We start from the raw sequence: 18266 nt of genomic DNA, 5'->3' as shown, positions 1-18266 counted from the left end.
AAGTCATCTGGACCTGGGCTTTTGTTTTTAAAGTACAGATTCAATATCGTTCCTAGTAATAGGTCTATTCAGACTTTCTATTTCTTCATGATTCAGTCTTGGAAAATTGTGTTCCTAGGAATTTATCCATTTCTCCTAGGTAGTCTGATTTGTTGCCACACAATTGTTTCTAGTAGTTTCTTACAATCCTTTGTATTTTGGTGATGTAGGTTGTAACCTCCCTTTCATTTCTGATTTTATTTATCTGGGCTCTCTCTTTTTCTTGATGAGTCTGGCTAAATATTTGATTTTGTTTATGTTTTCAAAGAAACAACACTTGTTAGTTTCATTAAATTTCACGTTTTCTAAAGCCACAATTTCAGTTATTTCCACTCTGATCTTCATTATTTCTTTCCTTTCACAAACTTCAGGCTTTGCCTGTCCTTCTTTTTCTTGTTACTTTAAATGAACATTTACATGATTTATTTGACATTTTTCTTATTTCTTCTAGTAAGCCTGTACCACTATGAACTTTCCTCTTAGAAATGCTTTTGCTGCATCCCATAAATTTTGTAATGGTGTGTTTCCATTTTGATTTGTCTCAAAGTATTTTTTTATCTCCTCTTTCACTTATTCATTGACCCATTGCTTGTTTAGTAGCATGATCTTTAGCTTCCCCATGTTAGTATTTTTTCCAGTTTTTTTTCTTGTACTTGATTTCTAGTTTCATACCATTGTGATCCTAAAAGACGCTTAATATGACTCCAATCTTCTTAAATTTATTAAGATTTTTTTTGTGACCTAATATGTGATCTATCCTGGAGAATGTTCCATGTGCACTTTAAAAGAATGTGTATTCTGCTGCTTTTGGATGAAATGTTCTGTGTATTTATCTATTAAATATATCTCGTCAAATACCAGATTTAAGGCCAGTGTTTCCTTACTGATTTACAGGCTAGATGATCTATCCACTGATGTTAAGTGGGGTATTAAAGTCCCCTACTGTTACTGTACTGCTGTCAATTTCTCTATTTCTGTTAATATTTTCTTAATACATTTAGGTGCTCCTCTGTTGGGTGCATGAACATTTACAAAGGTTATATCCTTTTGTTGGACTGATTCCATTATCACCATGGCATGCCCTTCCTTATCTTTCATTACAGTTTTTGTTTTAAAGTCTATCTTGTCTGACATGAGTATCACTACCCCAGCATTCTCTACTTTTCAATTTGCATGGAATATCTTTTTCTATCCCCTCACTTTCAATCTATGTGTGCCTTTAGATCTGAGATGAGTCTCCTACAGGCAGCATAAAATGGGTCATGCTATTTTATCCATTCAGCTACCCAATGTCTTTTGATTGGAGCATTTAGTCCATTTACGTTTAAGGTAATTATTGGCAGGTATGTAATTACTGCCATTTTGTTACCTGTTTTCTGATTGTGTTTTTAGTTCTACTCTGTTCCAGCCTTACTGTCTTCATTTCTTCCCTTGTTGTTTGATGGATTCCTTTACTTTTACATTTGCATCCCTTTCTCTTTATTTTTTTATGTATCCACTGTAGGTGTTTTTGATTTGTGGTTATCATGAGGTGTATGTATGTATGTACATTTATGTATGTCTATATACATCAACCTGTATATATATCCAATTATTTTAACGTTAAGTTTGAAGGCATTCTAAAAGCACTATGTTTTGCTCTTTCCCTTCAGCATGCCTCTGAAAATACTGTTGTTGCCATGGGCTGCTGCCCCACCTGGTAATATTAGTATTTTAAGAACAATCTGTATACAGAATCTTGCTTCTGCCAAGGTGACCCTGATGCCAATATCCACATCTTTGACCTGGGAGAGAAGAAGGCAAAAGTTCCCACTCTATGGCTACATGGTGTCAAATGAGTACGAGCAGTTCACTGGAGGCTGCCCATATTTGTGCCAATAAGTACACAGTGAAAAGCTGTGGCAAAAATGGTTTTCACATCCAAATGCATTTCCATGCCTTCCACATCATCTGCATCAACAAGACTCCTGTGCTGAGGCTGACAGGCTCCAGGTAGGTATGTCGAGTGCCTTTGGAAAACCCCAGGGCACAGTGGCCTCAGTTCACACCAGTCAAATCATCATGTCCATCCCCACCAAGCTGAAGAATAAGGAGCATATGATTGAGGCCCTACACAGGGCCAAGTTCAAGTTCCCTGGCGACCAGAAGATTCACATGTCTAAGAAGTAGGGATTTACTAAGTTTAAAGTTGAGAAATTTGAATGCACAGAAAAGCGACTCATCCCAGTTGGCTGTGGGGTCAAATACATCCTTAATCATGGCCCCTTGGACAAACGGCAGGCCCTGCACTCACAAGAGCCTTGGTGTTGTCCACTCCTTGCCCATTCCACCAATAAATCCTTCTTTCTTGTCTGTCAATCAATCAAAAATAGCACTCCATTTTTCACTCACCTATCACATTTTTTGGTTGATATATTTTTTCTTTATATTTTTGTATACCCCTTAACTACTTACTTCAGTTATAGATGATATTTTTTACTACTTTTGTTTTTTAACCTTCATACTAGCTTTTTAAAATGACTGATCCAATTTCTTTACTATATGTTCTCTTTCAACAGTGATTTTTTTTCCTTTCATATATTTTCTTTTTTTTCATGAGCAATTGAACAAAGACTACATTTTAATGAATTCTAGTATTTTCATCATACAGCAAAATAAAATATCTGAATATAAATATAGGTAATCAAAATAAGTGAATATGCAGGTATCCTTGTAGCAATACCATATTGCTTTTGACTGTGCATTACGTCAGTAACACATTTCAATTTACAATAATAGGGAGACTTCATTAGTCCTGTGAACCACAACTTGATAGTTGTGTAAAGACTGCTAGTAACATGTGATAAGTGTTGAGATACTTGGTATTAGGAAATCCTAAGATCTATTTGACTGTCTAGGAATGTTTCTCATACACTGCCTTACAGGGCAAATCAGAAATTTTATTTCTTTATTTAATTAGTTGTTTATGATTTGTTCATTCATTTATTTCTATTTTTTCTTTTGATGGGTATTTATATAGCTCAAAATTTGAAAGATACACTAAGATTACGTGCTGAAAAGAGAATTCTTTCCTTTTTCTGTTAGATTTGCCATTTCCACCATTACTTTCTACTTTCCAGCTTTATTATAGTTTATTATTTTTATTATCATTATTTAATTTATGCACTTAAATGATATATGTTTTACTCCAGCTAGTAAACATTTGGAAATTGGGACACTTAAAAATCTCACTTATCTCTCTACATTTCTTCTTTATTCTTACAAAAGTCACATTATGTTCTGTAAGCATAATACCTCTTTTCCTTTTAGTCCTATTCAGTGAGACAGTTAAACAGACAATGTCCCTTGGCTGTTCATTTGCCATTTTTCTCTTGGTGGATGACACGTGTTCCCTGAGAATTTCTTCAAAGTGAACTTACAGTTCAAATGAACTTACAAGGAACATGTATTTTCTTATTTCTAGTTGTGACCTTTTCTTTTCCCCTTAAAGATAACCCTTTAATATTTCTTGTAAGGCTGGTTCATTGGTGATGAACACCTTTAGTTTTTGCTTGTCTGAAAAACTCCTTATCTCCCCTTCAAGTCTGAATGATAACCTTGCCAGATAGAGTGTTCTTGATTGTTAAGTTTTTATCCTTTCAGCACTTTATATCAGGGCACTCCCTTCTGGCCTGCAAGTTTCTGCTTTAAAGTCAACTGATAGGCTTATGTGTTTTCACTTGTATATGATCAGCTGTTTTTCTCTTGCTGTCTCTAAAATTCTTTTTATCTTTAATTCTTGCCATTTTAATTATGATGTATCTTGGTGTGGGTCTCTTTGGGTTCATCTTGCTTGGGATCACCATACCTCCTGTACCTGGGTGTCTGTTTCCTTCCCTAGGTACAGATGTTTTCCACCATTATTTCTTCAAATACGTTTTCTGTCCCTTTCTCTCTTCTCCTTCTGGGACCCCTATAACGTGAACATTAGTATGGTTGATGTTTCACAGAGGTCCCTTAAACTCTCATTTTTAAAAATTTTTCCTTCTTTGCTATTTTTATGGGGTGATTTCTACTATTTTATCTACCAGATTGCTTATCCCCTCTGTATCACCTCACTTGCTTCTAATTCCCTCTAGTGTATTTTTTATTTCAGTTACTGTATTGAGTTCTGATTGATTCTTTCTTAAATTTTCTGTCTATTAAAGTTCTCGCTGAGTTCCTCCAATCGTATCTTGAGTTTGGTGAGCACCCTTATGATTGTTTCTTTGAACTTTTACCAGGTAAACTACTACTTATCTCTGTTTCATTAGGGTTTATTTTTTTCCTGGGGTTTTATTTTGTTATTTCGTCTGGACCATATTCCTCAATCTCATTATTTTGATTCTGCCTTGTGTGGCAGTGTTCCCTGTGTAGACTACTTGTGCCTAGATGCTTTGGCAGGCCAGCTGGGGCTGCAGTGGGCACCACCTGAGGTTAATCACTGGGCACCACTATGCCCAAGGCTGCCCTGATGGGACTGCAGAGCCAGGAGGGGGTCCAATCCAGGGGCAGCCCCCTGGGAAATACTGTGCCCAAGGCTGCGTTAACAGGATAGATGCAAGCTGGAGACGACCTGGTCCAGGGGCAGTCCCTGAAGAGTGCTGGGCTGTAGGCTGCCTTGATGGGGTGGCTGGAGCTGGAGCAGGTATGGTCCAGGAGGAGCCCAGGGGGAACTCCAAACAATGGTGATCACCAGTGCCTCCTACCCAGGAGAGGGCTCCAGCAGTTCCCTGTCACTTTGGCAGAAACTCTACGGTTAGTAAACAGATTTCCTTTACATATACTCTAGGTGCCTTTAAAGTTTTTTCACCATGTCCCATGGTGAGTGTGTCTGCATTTGGATCCCTCAGCAATCTATCTCCCTACTGTAGATCACTGTGAAAGGGGAGGGGTTCCCATGGATACCGTGTCTCTGACTTTCTTACCAGTTTCTATGTGGTTCTTCCACTGGCAGCACCAGTTTATTCAGCCCTCAGGTCTTCTTCAAGAGTAAATGCGCTGTATGTAGGTGTAGATCAGTGTGCTCAAGGGAGGAGGTAAGCACAGGGTCTTCCTATGCTGCCATCTTTCTGAGTCCACTCTATGTTTGTTTTTAAATATAAATGCTCACTGATAAAGCTTACTCTGAAAATACAGGCATTCCTCAGAGATGTTGCAGGTTTGGTTCCAGACCATCACAATAAGGCAAATATCACAATAAAGCAAATATCACAATAGAGCGAGTCACAAATGTTTGGATTCCTGGTACATATAAAAGTTATGTTTGTACTATACTGTATTCTATTAAGTGTGCAATAGCATTGTGTCTTAAAAAAAACAATGCACATACCTTAATTAAAAAATACTTATTGGTAAAAAATGCTAACCTTCATCTCACTGAAGTGAGTCATAATCTTTTGCTGGTGGAGAGTCTTGCCTCCATGCCGATGGTTACTAATTATGGTGGTGGTTGCTAATAATTTAGGTGATTGTGGCAATTTCTTAAAACAAGACAACAATGAAGTTTGCTACATTGATAATGGCTCTTCCTCACATGAATGATCTCTCTGTAGCATGCAATGCTATGTGACAGAATTTTGCCCACAGTAGAACTTCTTTCAAAATTGGAGTCAATCCTCTCAAACCCTGCCATGGAGTCATAAACTAGGTTTACGAAATGTTCTAAATCCCTGTTGTCACTTCCACCATCTTCACCAGGAGCCAATTCCATCTCAAGAAACCACTCTCTTTGCTCATCCATGAGAAGCAACTCCACCCGTTAAAGTTTTATCATGAGTTTGCAGCAATTCAGTCACATCTTCAGGCTCCACTTCTAATTCTAGTTTTCTTGCAATTTCCACCACATCAGCAGTGACCCTCCACTGAAGTCTTGAACCTCTCAAAATCATCTATGAGGGTTGGAATCAACTGTTTCCAACTACTGTTAATGTTGATATTCTGACCTCTTCCCATAAATCGCAAATGTTTTTAATGGTACCTAGAGCAATGAATCCTCTCCAAGAGGTTTTTCAATTGACTCTGCCCAGATGCATCAGCGGAATCACTGTCTACAGCGTCTATCGCCTTACAAAATATACTTCTTAAATAATAAGACTTGAGAATCGAAATGACTCCTTGATCCATGGGCTACAGAATGGATGTTGTGTTAGCAGGCCTGAAAACAACATTAATCTCATTGTATATCTCCATCAGAGCTCTTAGGTGACCAAGAGCAATAATATTTTAAATTTACTGCCAAAAAAGATGGCAGCGAAGTAGAGAGACGTGGAGTGCATCCCTCTCCACAGATGCATTGGGAATGCACGGAAGGACGCAGTCATTCCCACAGAGAACCAGCTGAACACCAGCAGACGGCCTCGGACACCAGAAAGAACTGTGGGGAGCCCGACATAGCCGGTAGGGAGGCATCTACGACGGCTCAAAGAGGGTGAAGCGGCGGAGCTGTGGCAGACGGGAGGGAGTGAGAAACATACCGAGGGTCCGCAGCGCAGCTCAGCATTCCCGGACCGAGACATCGATCCACGGCTGAACGGAGAGTCCAGGAGTGGGAGCTTGGGAACCGGAGAGCTGGTTCAGGGTGAGAAACACTGTTGGCGGTAGGGTGACAGACCGAGAGGACAGAAGGAAGGAGGTCCGCGGAGAGGAGTGCCTGTCCCTGAGAGCTGCCCGGCCATGATGGCGGCTGGAGGCTGCGGGCTCACGGGCGGGGGAGGAGCCGGGCACACAGCCTCTCTCTCTCTTTCCGCGCCTCTGCAACAGGCAGTGGAGAGACACCCTGCCGCCAAGGAAGGGGCTCAGGGATAACAAGCACCCTCAGGCACTCGGGCGGGGCTCGATTAAAACCCCTTGCAACAACAGCAGCAGGGAGGCTGCCAAGAGAAAAAAAAAACAAAAACAAAAACAACAACAGCAACAACAACAAAAAAAACCCAAGAGAGGCCCAACTCTAAGACTTTCTGTTTACGCCTGAGCCACCGGCATCCCTCTGCAACAGGCACCTCCAAGCCCGACTGAAACACCAGTGCGCCACTGCTCACTCACTCCCAGGAGAAGGAGCCACTATTGTACCCTCTCCCTCCCCACACACCGACGCTTACAAACGAACAATAAACGAACCTCTGCTGGTCACAGAATAACGCAAAAAAACCCAAGGCAAGGAGAAGGACACTTACAGCTGAGACGCTAAGGAAAAAGAAATAGTAGTATTAATAACTATTGAACTGGTCCATTCTGGGATCAGTTCTGGATTTTTTTTTTCTTTTCCTTTTTCTCTCTCTTTTTTTTTTCTTTATTAAATACAATCTTAGCCCTAAGGGATCTACAAGTTTTATAACATAATTTTTTAATGATATTTTTTATTCTTTTTTTGCGTTTTTATATACTTCTTTATCTAGCTAAGTTTTTGGTAGTACAGACAATATATCTCTCATACTTTCCTTTCATCCCTATCTTTTATACACTTCTATTCTTTTCTTTTTATTTGCATATTTCCAACCACAGTACGCTCTTCTGTTCCCCTTTCTTCCAGCCTTAAGTTTATTTTATCTTAACATACTTATAAGCAACACTATCAGTCTGCTCAGACTCCTTGCTCTATTCTCCAGATGACACACTGCCTTGGTATTTAATATTAGGCTTTTGTCTTTATCTTAGTTCTTAGTACAGTTGTCTAATTACATTCTGAGAACCTCCATTCTCTCTGGTGGTACTCTGGCTCTTTTCTATATTTGATCCTAGCTTACAAAATCTCCCTGGATTAATGTTTGTATGTGTAAGGTGTTATTTGTTTGTTTGTTTGCTTTTGCTTTTGTCTCTGATTTGTTCTGTTTCAGTTGTCAATTTCTGTTGGGTTTCTCTTTGAATATCTGATAGCACACTGGGGTTCTGTCAGGTCTTTCTAGAGCCTTATGTCCTAAAGGATTCAGTAATTGTGTGTCTTATACATGTGTGTGTTTCCTAGACTTAATATTTGTTGAATCCAATACTTGGACATTAGTCTGAGGCTTGGACAGTCTTCTATAAACACCTCTATCGCTAGGACAAGCAACCCCAAAAGTTTGGACAACCATGAGGAAACAAAGAAACACCATGCAGGCAAAGGAGCAGGAAAAAAACCCACAAGACCAAATAAATGAGGAGGAAATAGGAAAAATGCCTGAAAAAGAATTCAGACTAATGATAGTAAAAATGATACAAAATCTCAATAACAAAATAGAGAAAGTACAAGAAACAGTTCATAAGAACTCAGAAAAACAAACAGCAATGGACAACAAAATAACTGAAATTAAAAATACTCTAGATGCTATAACCAGCAGAATGACTGAGGCAGAAGAACGAATAAGTGAGTTGGAAGATAGAATGGGGGAAATAAATGCCACAGAGCAGGAAAAAGAAAAAAGAATAAAAAGATTAGAAGACAGTCTCAGAGACCTCAGTGATAATATTAAGCGTACCAACATTCGAATTATAGGCATCCCAGAAAAAGAAGAAAACAAGAAAGGGTTTGAGAAAATATTTGAAGAGGTTATAGTGGAAAACTTCCCCAACATGGGAAAGGAAATAATTAACCAAGTCCAAGAAGCACAGAGAGTCCCATACAGAATAAACCCAAGGAGAAATACAGCAAGACACATATTAATCAAACTAACGTCAATTAAACACAAAGAAAAAATATTAAAAGCAGCAAGAGAAAAGCAACAAACAACATATAAGGGAAAACCCATCAGGATAACAGCTGACCTTTCTACAGAAACTCTGCAGGCCAGAAGGGAACGGCAGGATATACTGAAAGTCCTGAAAGAGAGAAACCTACAGCCAAGAATACTCTACCCAGCAAGAATCTCATTCAGATTTGAGGGAGAAATCAAAAGCTTTCCAGACAAGCAAAAGTTCAGAGAATTCAGCACCACCAAACCAGCCTTACAACAACTGCTAAAGGAACTTCTCTAAGTAGGAAACACAAGAAAAGGAAAACACCTACAAATACAAACCCAAAACAATTAAGAAAATGGTAATTGGAACACACATGTCAATAATCACCTTAAATGTAAATGGATGAAATGCTCCAACCAAAAGACACAGACTGGCTGAATGGATACAAAAACAAGACCCTTCTATATGCTGCCTACAAGAAACCCACTTCAGACCAAGGGATACATATAGACGGAAAGGAAAGGGATGGAAAAAGATATTCCATGCAAATGGAAGTCAAAAGAAAACTGGAGTAGCAATACTCATATCAGACAAATTAGACTTGAAAGTAAAGACTATTACAAGAGACAAGGAAGGACACTACATAATGATCAAGGGATCCATTCAAGAAGAACATATCACAATGGTAAATATCTATGCCCCCAATATAGGAGCACCTCACTACATAAGGCAAATGCTAACAGCTATAAAAGGGGACATCGACAGGAACACAATAATAGTGGGAGACTTGAACACCCCACTTACATCCATGGACAGATCATCCAAACAGAAAATAAATAAAGACACACAAGCTTTAAATGACACATTAGACCATCTCGACTTAATTGATATGTATAGTACATTCCATCCAAAAACGACAGACTACACTTTCTTCTCAAGTGCACACGGAACATTTTCCAGGATAGATCACATCTTGGGTCACAAATCAAACCTTGGCAAATTCAAGAAAATTGAAATCATATCAAGCATCTTCTCAGACCACAACGCCATGAGACTAGATATCAATTACAGGAAAAAAACTGCAAAAAATACAAACACATGGAGGCTAAACAATTCACTCCTAAACAACCAAGGAAACTCTAAAGAAATCAAAGAGGAAATCAAAAAATATCTAGAAACAAATGACAACAAAAACACAACAACCCAAAACCTATGGGACGCAGCAAAAGCACTGCTAAGAGGGAAGTTTATAGCAATACAGTCCTACCTTAAGAAACAAGAAAATGATCGAATAAACAACCTAACCTTACACCTAAAACAGCTAGAGAAAGAAGAACAAAGAAACCCCAAAGTGAGCAGAAGGAAAGAAATCATAAAGATCAGAGCCGAAATAAATGAAAAAGAAAGGAAAGAAACCATAAGAAAAATAAATAAAACTAAAAGCTGGTTCTTTGAGAAGATGAACAAAATTGATAAACCATTAGCCAGACTCATCAAGAAAAATAGGGAGAAGATGCAAATCAACAGAATCAGAAATGAAAAAGGAGAAGTAACAACGGACACCTCAGAAATACAAAACATCATGAGAGACTACTGCAAGCAACTATATGCCAATCAATTGGATAACCTGGAAGAAATGGATCCATTCTTAGAAAAATACAATCTTCCAAGACTGAACCAGGAAGAAATAGAAACCATGAACAGACCAATCACAAGTACGGAAATTGAGGCAGTGATTAAAAATCTCCCAACACACAAAAGCCCAGGACCAGATGGGTTCACGGGCGAATTCTATCAAACATTTCGAGAAGAGTTAACACCTATCCTGCTCAAACTCTTCCAAAATATTGCAGAAGGCGGAACACTCCCAAACTCATTCTACGAGGCTACCATCACCCTGATACTAAAACCATGCAAAGATGTCACAAAAAAAGAAAACTACAGACGAATATCACTGATGAATATAGATGCAAAAATCCTCAACAAAATACTAGCTAACAGACTCCAACAGCACATTAAAAAAATCATACACCATGATCAAGTGGGGTTTATCCCTGGGATGCAAGGATTCTTCAATATATGCAAATCAATCAACATGATACATCATATCAACAAATTGAAGGATAAAAACCATATGATCATCTCAATAGATGCAGAAAAAGCTTTTGACAAAGTTCAACATCCATTTATGATAAAAGCTCTCCAGAAAATGGGCATAGAAGGAAATTACCTCAACATAATAAAAGCCATATATGAAAAACCAAAAGCCAACATCGTTCTCAATGGGGAAAAAATGGAAGAATTCCCTCTAAGAACAGGAACAAGACAAGGGTGTCCACTGTCACCACTATTATTCAACATAGTTTTGGAAGTTTTAGCCACAGCAATCAGAGAAGAAAAAGAAATGAAAGGAATCCAAATTGGAAAAGAAGAAGTAAAATTGTTACTCTTTGCAGATGACATGATATTATATATAGAAAACCCGAAAGACTCTACCAGAAAACTGCTAGCACTAATTGAAGAGTTTAGTAAAGTAGCAGGATACAAAATTAATGCACAGAAATCTCTTGCATTCCTATACACTAACAACGGAAGAGCAGAAAGAGAAATTAAGGAAACTCTCCCATTCACCATTGCAACAAAAAGAATCAAATACCTAGGAATAAACCTGCCTAAGGAGGCAAATGATCTGTATGCAGAAAACTTTAAGACATTGATGAAAGAAATCAAAGATGACACAAACAGATGGAGGGACATACCATGTTCCTGGATTGGAAGAATCAACATCATGAAAATGACTGTACTACCCAAAGCAATTTACAGATTCAATGCAATCCTGATCAAATTACCAATGGCATTTTTCACAGAACTAGAGCAAGAAATCTTACGATTTGTATGGAAATGCAAAAGACACCGAATAGCCAAAGCAATCTTGAGAAGGAAAAATGGAGTTGGTGGAATCAGGCTTCCTGACTTCAAACTATACTACAAGGCCATAGTGATCAAGACAGTATGGTACTGGCACAAAAAGAGAAAGGAAGATCAATGGAATAGAATAGAGAACTCAGAAGTAAGCCCAAATACATATGGGCACCTTATCTTTGACAAAGGAGGCACGAGTATACAATGGAAAAAAGACAGCCTCTTCAATAAGTGGTGCTGGGAAAATTGGACAGCTACATGTAAAAGAATGAAATTAGAACACTTCCTAACACCATACACAAAAATAAACTCCAAATGGATTAAGGACCTATATGTAAGGCCAGACACTATAAAACTCCTAGAGGAAAACATAGGCAGAACACTCTATGACATCCATCAAAGCAAGATCCTTTTGGACCCACCTCCTAGAATCATGGAAAGAAAATCAAGAATAAACACATGGGACCTCATGAAACTTAAAAGCTTTTGCACAGCAAAAGAAACCATAAACAAGACTAAAAGGCAACCCTCAGAATGGGAAAAAATAATTGCCTATGAAACAACAGACAAAGGATTAACCTCCAAAATATACAAGCAGCTCATGAAGCTTAATACCAAAAAAGCAGATAACCCAATCCACACATGGGCAGAAGACCTCAATAGACATTTCTCCAAAGAAGACATACAGATGGCCAACACACACATGAAAAGATGCTCAACAGCACTAATCATCAGAGAAATGCAAGTCAAAGCCACCATGAGGTATCACCTCACACCGGTCAGAATGGCCATCATCACAAAATCTGGAAACAAGAAATGTTGGAGAGGGTGTGGAGAAAAGGGAACTCTCCTGCACTGTTGGTGGGAATGTAAGTTGGTACAGCCACTATGGAAAACAATTTGGAGGTTCCTTAAAAAACTACAAATAGAACTACCATATGATCCAGTAATCCCACTCCTGGGCCTATACCCAAAGAAAACCATAATCCCAAAAGAAACTTGTACCATCATGTTTATTGCAGCACTATTTACAATAGCCAGGACATGGAAGCAACCGAAATGCCCATCAACAAATGAATGGATACAGAAGATGTGGCATATATATACAATGGAATATTACTCAGCTATAAAAAGGGATGAGATGGAGCTATATGTAATGAGGTGGATAGAACTACAATCTGTCATACAGAGTGAAGTAAGTCAGAAAGAGAAGGACAAATATTGTATGCTAACTCACATATACGGAATCTAAAAATGGTACTGATGAACTCAGTGACAATAACAAGGATGTAGATACAGAGAATGGACTGGAGAACTCGAGGTATGGGAGGGGGCGGGGGGTGAAGGGGAAACTGAGACGAAGCGAGAGAGTAGCACAGACATATATATACTACCAACTGTAAAATAGTCAGTGGGAAGTTGTTGTATAACAAAGGGAGTCCAACTCGAGGATGGAAGATGCCTTAGAGGACTGGGGTGGCGGGGTGGGAGGGACTCGAGGGGCGGGTCAAGGAAGGGAGGGGATACAGGGATATGTGTATAAAAACAGATGATTGAACCTGGTGTACCCCAAAAAAATTTAAAAAAAAATTAAAAAAAAAATGTAAATTTATTGCCAATGAGCAGAAACATTTTGAAAGGAATCTTTTTTTCTGACCAGTCGTTATCAACAGTGAGTTTAAAATACTCAGTAAACCATGTTGTAAACAGATGTGATGTCATCCAGGCTTTGTTGTTCCATTTATACAGCACAGGCAGAGCAGATTTAGCATAATTCTTAAGGGCCCTAGCATTTTCAGAATGGTAAATGAGCAGTGGCTCCAACTTTAAGTCACCAGCTACACTAGCTCCTAAAGAGAGAGTCAGACTATTCTTTGAAGCTTCGAAGCTAGGCATTGTCTTCTCCTCTTCAGCTATGAAAGCCCTAGATGGGATCTTCTTCCAATAGAAGGCTGTTTTGTCTACACTGAAAATCTGTTGTTTACTGTAGACACTTTCATGAATTATCTTAGCTAGATCCTCTGGAAAACTTGCTGCAGCTTCTACATCACCACCTGCTGCTTCCCCTGGCACTTTTATGTTATGGAGGTGGCTTTTTTCCTTAAACCTCATGAACCAACCTGTGCTAGCTGCAAACTTTTCTTCTGCCGCATCCTTGCCTCTCTCTGCCTTCATACAATTGAATAGAGTTGGGGTCTTGCTCTGGATTAGGCTTTGGCTTAAGAGAATGCTGTGGCTGGTTTGATCTTCTATCCAGGCCATGACAAGTTTCTCCATATCAGAAATAAGGCTATTTCACTTTCTTATCATTCGTGTGTTCACTGGAATAGCAATTTTAATTTCCTTCAAGAACTTTTCCTTTGAATTCACAACTTGGCTGTTTGGCAAAGAGGCCTAGTTTTGGCCTATCTTGGCTTTCAACATGCCTTCCTCACTAAGCTTAATCATCTCTAGCCTTTGATTTAAAGTGAGAGACAAGCAAGTTTTCCTCTCACTTGAACACTTAAGAGGCTGAGGTATGCCTGTATCTTATTCTGGTTTTGATTTACTTTTCCCTGATGGCCAATCATATTGAGCATCATTTAGAGCAGTGATTCTCAAGCAGAGGGTACATCAAAACCACCTAGAGGGATTATAAAAATGCAGCTGCCTGAGCCCTACTCCAGAACCACTGAATCAATTTCTAATGTGTGGCACTTAGACTCATTCATTTTTAAAGACAAAAGGACTCTCTATTTATAAGATTATAATTCAGTGGCATTAAGTATAATCAAAATGTTGTGTAATCATCAGCACCCTCCGTTTCTAAAACTTTTTCCATCATCCTAAACAGAAACTCTGTACCCATTAAATGAATCTGACTATTCTAGGCACCTCTAAGTGTAATCACACGGTATTCATTGTTTTGTGTCTGGCTTATTTCATTTAACAGGATGCCTTCAGGATCTGTCCATGTCAGAATTTCTTTTTAAGACAGTAATATTCCATTGTTTGCATATATCATATTTTGTTCATCTATTCATTACTTGATGGACACCTGGATTGCTTCCATCTTTTTGGCTATTATGAATAATGCCGTTATATAAAATGCATGGGTAAGTATCTGTTTATGTTCTTACTTTCAATTATTTTGAAAGGGGAATTTTACCTAGAAATGGAATTGCTGGATCATGTGGTAATTCTCTGTATAACTCTTTGAGGAACTGCCACACTACCTGTTCCACAGCAGCTGCACCCTTTTATAGTCTTAGCAGCAATGCACCAGGGCTCTAATTTTTCCTTGTCATTGCCAACACTTTAATTATCTTTATCTGAAAGTCATCCTATTGCGTATGCAGTGGTATCTCTTGGTTTTGATGTGCACTTCCTGAATAACTAGTGATGATGTAGAGCATCTTTCAATGTGTTTATCAGTCATTTGTACATCTTTTTTGGAGAAATGTCTACTGAAAACTTTTGCTCATTTTTGAATTGGCTTGTTTGGTTTCTTGCTGTTGTTGTTAGGTGGTAAGACTGCTTTATATAGTCTGGATATTATCTCCTTTTAGGAAAATGACTTACAAATATTTTCTTACATTCTGTGGATTGTCTTTTTATGTACTCCATTTTTGCATGCCTTAAGACAGTGTATGGATTTCAATGCTAATTTAAGCTTAAAATCAGGCTGCTTGAAAACTAAGTATTCACACTTGTAAAACCTAAACTGTTTTCTGAAGGTAGGGGCTTACCTGTAAATATAAACTTCTGATACCTAATGGTGAAAGGAAAACTGTGGGATTATACTTTTTAGAGAAAAAAGGAAAATTAAGAGGATGTAAATTTTCTTGAAATTCATTAAAATTAACATCAAATTGTTGCTAGTATTAAAAGCAAAATTTATGTGAACTTTTTAAAGCCAAGTCAAATATAAAGAGTGAAATATAGAAACAAAAGAATTTTTGGAAAATGTAACAGATAAAATGCCAAACATTTTAAATGCAAGTGAGATAGGTGAAAGACATTTTGGGAGAAATATTTTGATAGTGTATAGTGAGAATCAAGATAAAATAGCCTTCAATATAATCCATTTAGCCCTTTATGGAAGTTTTTTCAAGGGGGCTATTAACTCAGGTTAATACTACTTTAAGGAAAATATCTTGAAGTGGTTTATATATAGTCATTTCCTCATCACAAAAGTGTCCTAATATGATAATAAACTAAACCACAGAGATGTGGATGCTTTAAGGGAAAATTAATTACTTATTCAAGATGCTCCTTCTCAAAAAGTTCAGAAAGCTACTGCAGAAGAATTAAACATCAACTCTTTGAACTGAAAGTGAAATATGCAGTCAAAATCATAGCTCAGTTATAGCCATCTACTTATTTAATATCCAGCTGAATTTCCAGGTGCAACATTTTGACTCTTTAATACTTCCTATTCAGGTTTTCTTACATTTACTATAAGAAAGTGATTTGGGGAGGGTGGGATTCCCTGGAGGTCCAGTGGTTAGGATTTGGCAATTTCACTGCTGGGGCCCAGGAAGGATCCCTGGTCAGGGAACTAAGATTCTGCAAGCCACAAAGCACAGCCAAAAAAAAAAAGGGGGATCTTTTTTTAAAGTTATACAGTACCAGGGATATATGATCATGTGCTATGATCTACTCAGCCTTATATAGAATTAATCTAGATCAAAAGAACAAAGATAGATTTTTATCACCTATTTGTTCTAGAAAATGTTTCTGATCAACTATACATGCAGACAGCTGTAAAAATTAAAAAAATACATCCATATATGAATGACTTCTATTTGCACAGAGCTAAAATGAAACAAACACAATAGAGAAGTAGGCAAAGTTTGTCATTTGGAACCCACAGGCTTCCCTGTCTCCTTTTAAGTTCGTAACATGTAGCAACCTACTCTCTGCTCCAGTTCTTTTCAATCTGTTTCATACTATGTCATATGTGGAAAGTGATAATACTTATAACAGCACACCAGGAAAAATGCAAGAAGCTACTCATTTCTGAAGGTGACCCAGCTGCATTAGACCACATGTATACTTCCAAGTGATGAAGGGATCAATACCTTAGCATACTTTTATATAATTCATTTAGAGCACAGTATGAGACACACTGGTTAGTCTATTCTCTCTTTTCTCTTAACCATAAGTTATGAGAAAAATTTAACAAGAATATTTTAAGAAAATCATTCCCAGGAAGACATAAACTTTAAGCTATTTATTTCTAATTATGAGATCAGAGACTGAGGAGAACTTAACTGAAAATGCAGATCTGGAGTCCAGGGGAGGAGATAACAGGAGCTTCCTACTACCTTAAACTATAACCATTCCTTTACTACTGTTAGAAAAGTATACTTTATATCTAGTTGGAAGATGAACAATGATAATAAACTGCATTTATGGGGTAACAGGAGAGAAAAACAAGAAAATAAATTTTGTTGTTTAATTTTTACTATTCCCCTCATTTCTTAGAGAAATAAGTCAAGGTCTGTGGTTAGGTTGCCATTTGTCTATTCCAAGGAGGTCCTAAAGAAAGAAATGTTTATCAAAGAATCACCAAATATGTTCAGCTACAGGCCCAAGACCAGCTAAGCTTGTCTGTGCACAGGATCATTCATCTAGCTGGCATCCACATCTCTCTTCTCTTCACAGATGGTCTACTGCTTTGTTCCACAATTTACAAATGCCACATATTTAGAGTTATTTATTCTGTTTTCTCTTTAGATATTTGATATTTCAAACATTCAGGTATCTGTTTCTAGCACTGGAGTTCCAAAACATCCCGTCAGGCTGCACTAGGAGGATATGGAGCCTGAACGCTAATCCTTCAAATGCAGATATGAGTAAAGACAACATTAACTATTGGGAAGTTCAGTGGAAGACTTTTGAGTATATACTCATGCACAAGATAAAGAAAAAAAGAGAAAGCGAAACAGATGACATCAACTGTACCTGATACATGGGAAACCTAAAGTAGACAATAAATATACCTTATGAAGAATTAAAAAGGAAAAAGACTAAACCATTAAAACTAGTTTTACTGTACAAAATGAATTACAATCATAGCTTATTATCTGAAATGCTTCCAGTTATTTATATGTAGTTAAGTGAAATTACCATGGTGAGTTTGAAATGGGATATATCTAGGTCTGAATCCCACTTCTACCAATCATTATAAAAATAAAGCTATAACAACATTGCGAGGCTGCTCAAGATTTAAGTTACCTAACACATGGAGTGAAAATAACAGAATTTACACGTATAAGTAACAGGAAAGAGCCACCTCAGACTCCAAGTTGAATGTGTTTCTTTGACTTTATTTTCACCTTTGCTTTTTGCTGCTTTTGTTATTATAATTATACATGATGGCCTGCCTCAGAGAACCCTGCCCCTCTGCCTGAATCTTAAACTAAAGTGCCTTTGTTCAGCTCACAGGCAGACAATCTGCCTTGCCAACCTGTGAATGGCTGTAGGAAAGAAGAAATTAACATATTCCCCTCACGGAGGCTGGTCATTCCAGGAGAAGTTTTGCAAGACCTATAGCCCTTTTTACTTTACTTCCCAGGACCTCTCCCTCTCTGATTCTATAAAAGAAACTGGCATCCAGACCCTGATAAGATGGTTTTTTGGAGACA

At 37.9% G+C, this 18266-nt stretch overlaps 1 protein-coding gene and 1 pseudogene across 6 annotated transcripts in view; one reads left to right on the top strand and one right to left on the bottom strand.

Annotated features, from left to right (window-relative positions):
* ATRX (ATRX chromatin remodeler) overlaps positions 1–18266 on the bottom strand; it is a 308545-nt gene that overhangs the window by 84845 nt on the left and 205434 nt on the right. The gene's annotated exons all lie outside the window — the stretch shown is intronic.
* On the top strand, positions 939–4749 carry LOC130842191 (60S ribosomal protein L10-like; annotated as a pseudogene).

The sequence above is a fragment of the Hippopotamus amphibius genome, chromosome X, assembly GCF_030028045.1.
Source record: "Hippopotamus amphibius kiboko isolate mHipAmp2 chromosome X, mHipAmp2.hap2, whole genome shotgun sequence".
Lineage (NCBI taxonomy): Eukaryota > Metazoa > Chordata > Mammalia > Artiodactyla > Hippopotamidae > Hippopotamus > Hippopotamus amphibius.
Note: the sequence above shows the minus strand (reverse complement) of the source record. Positions and strands in the feature narration are given on the sequence as shown.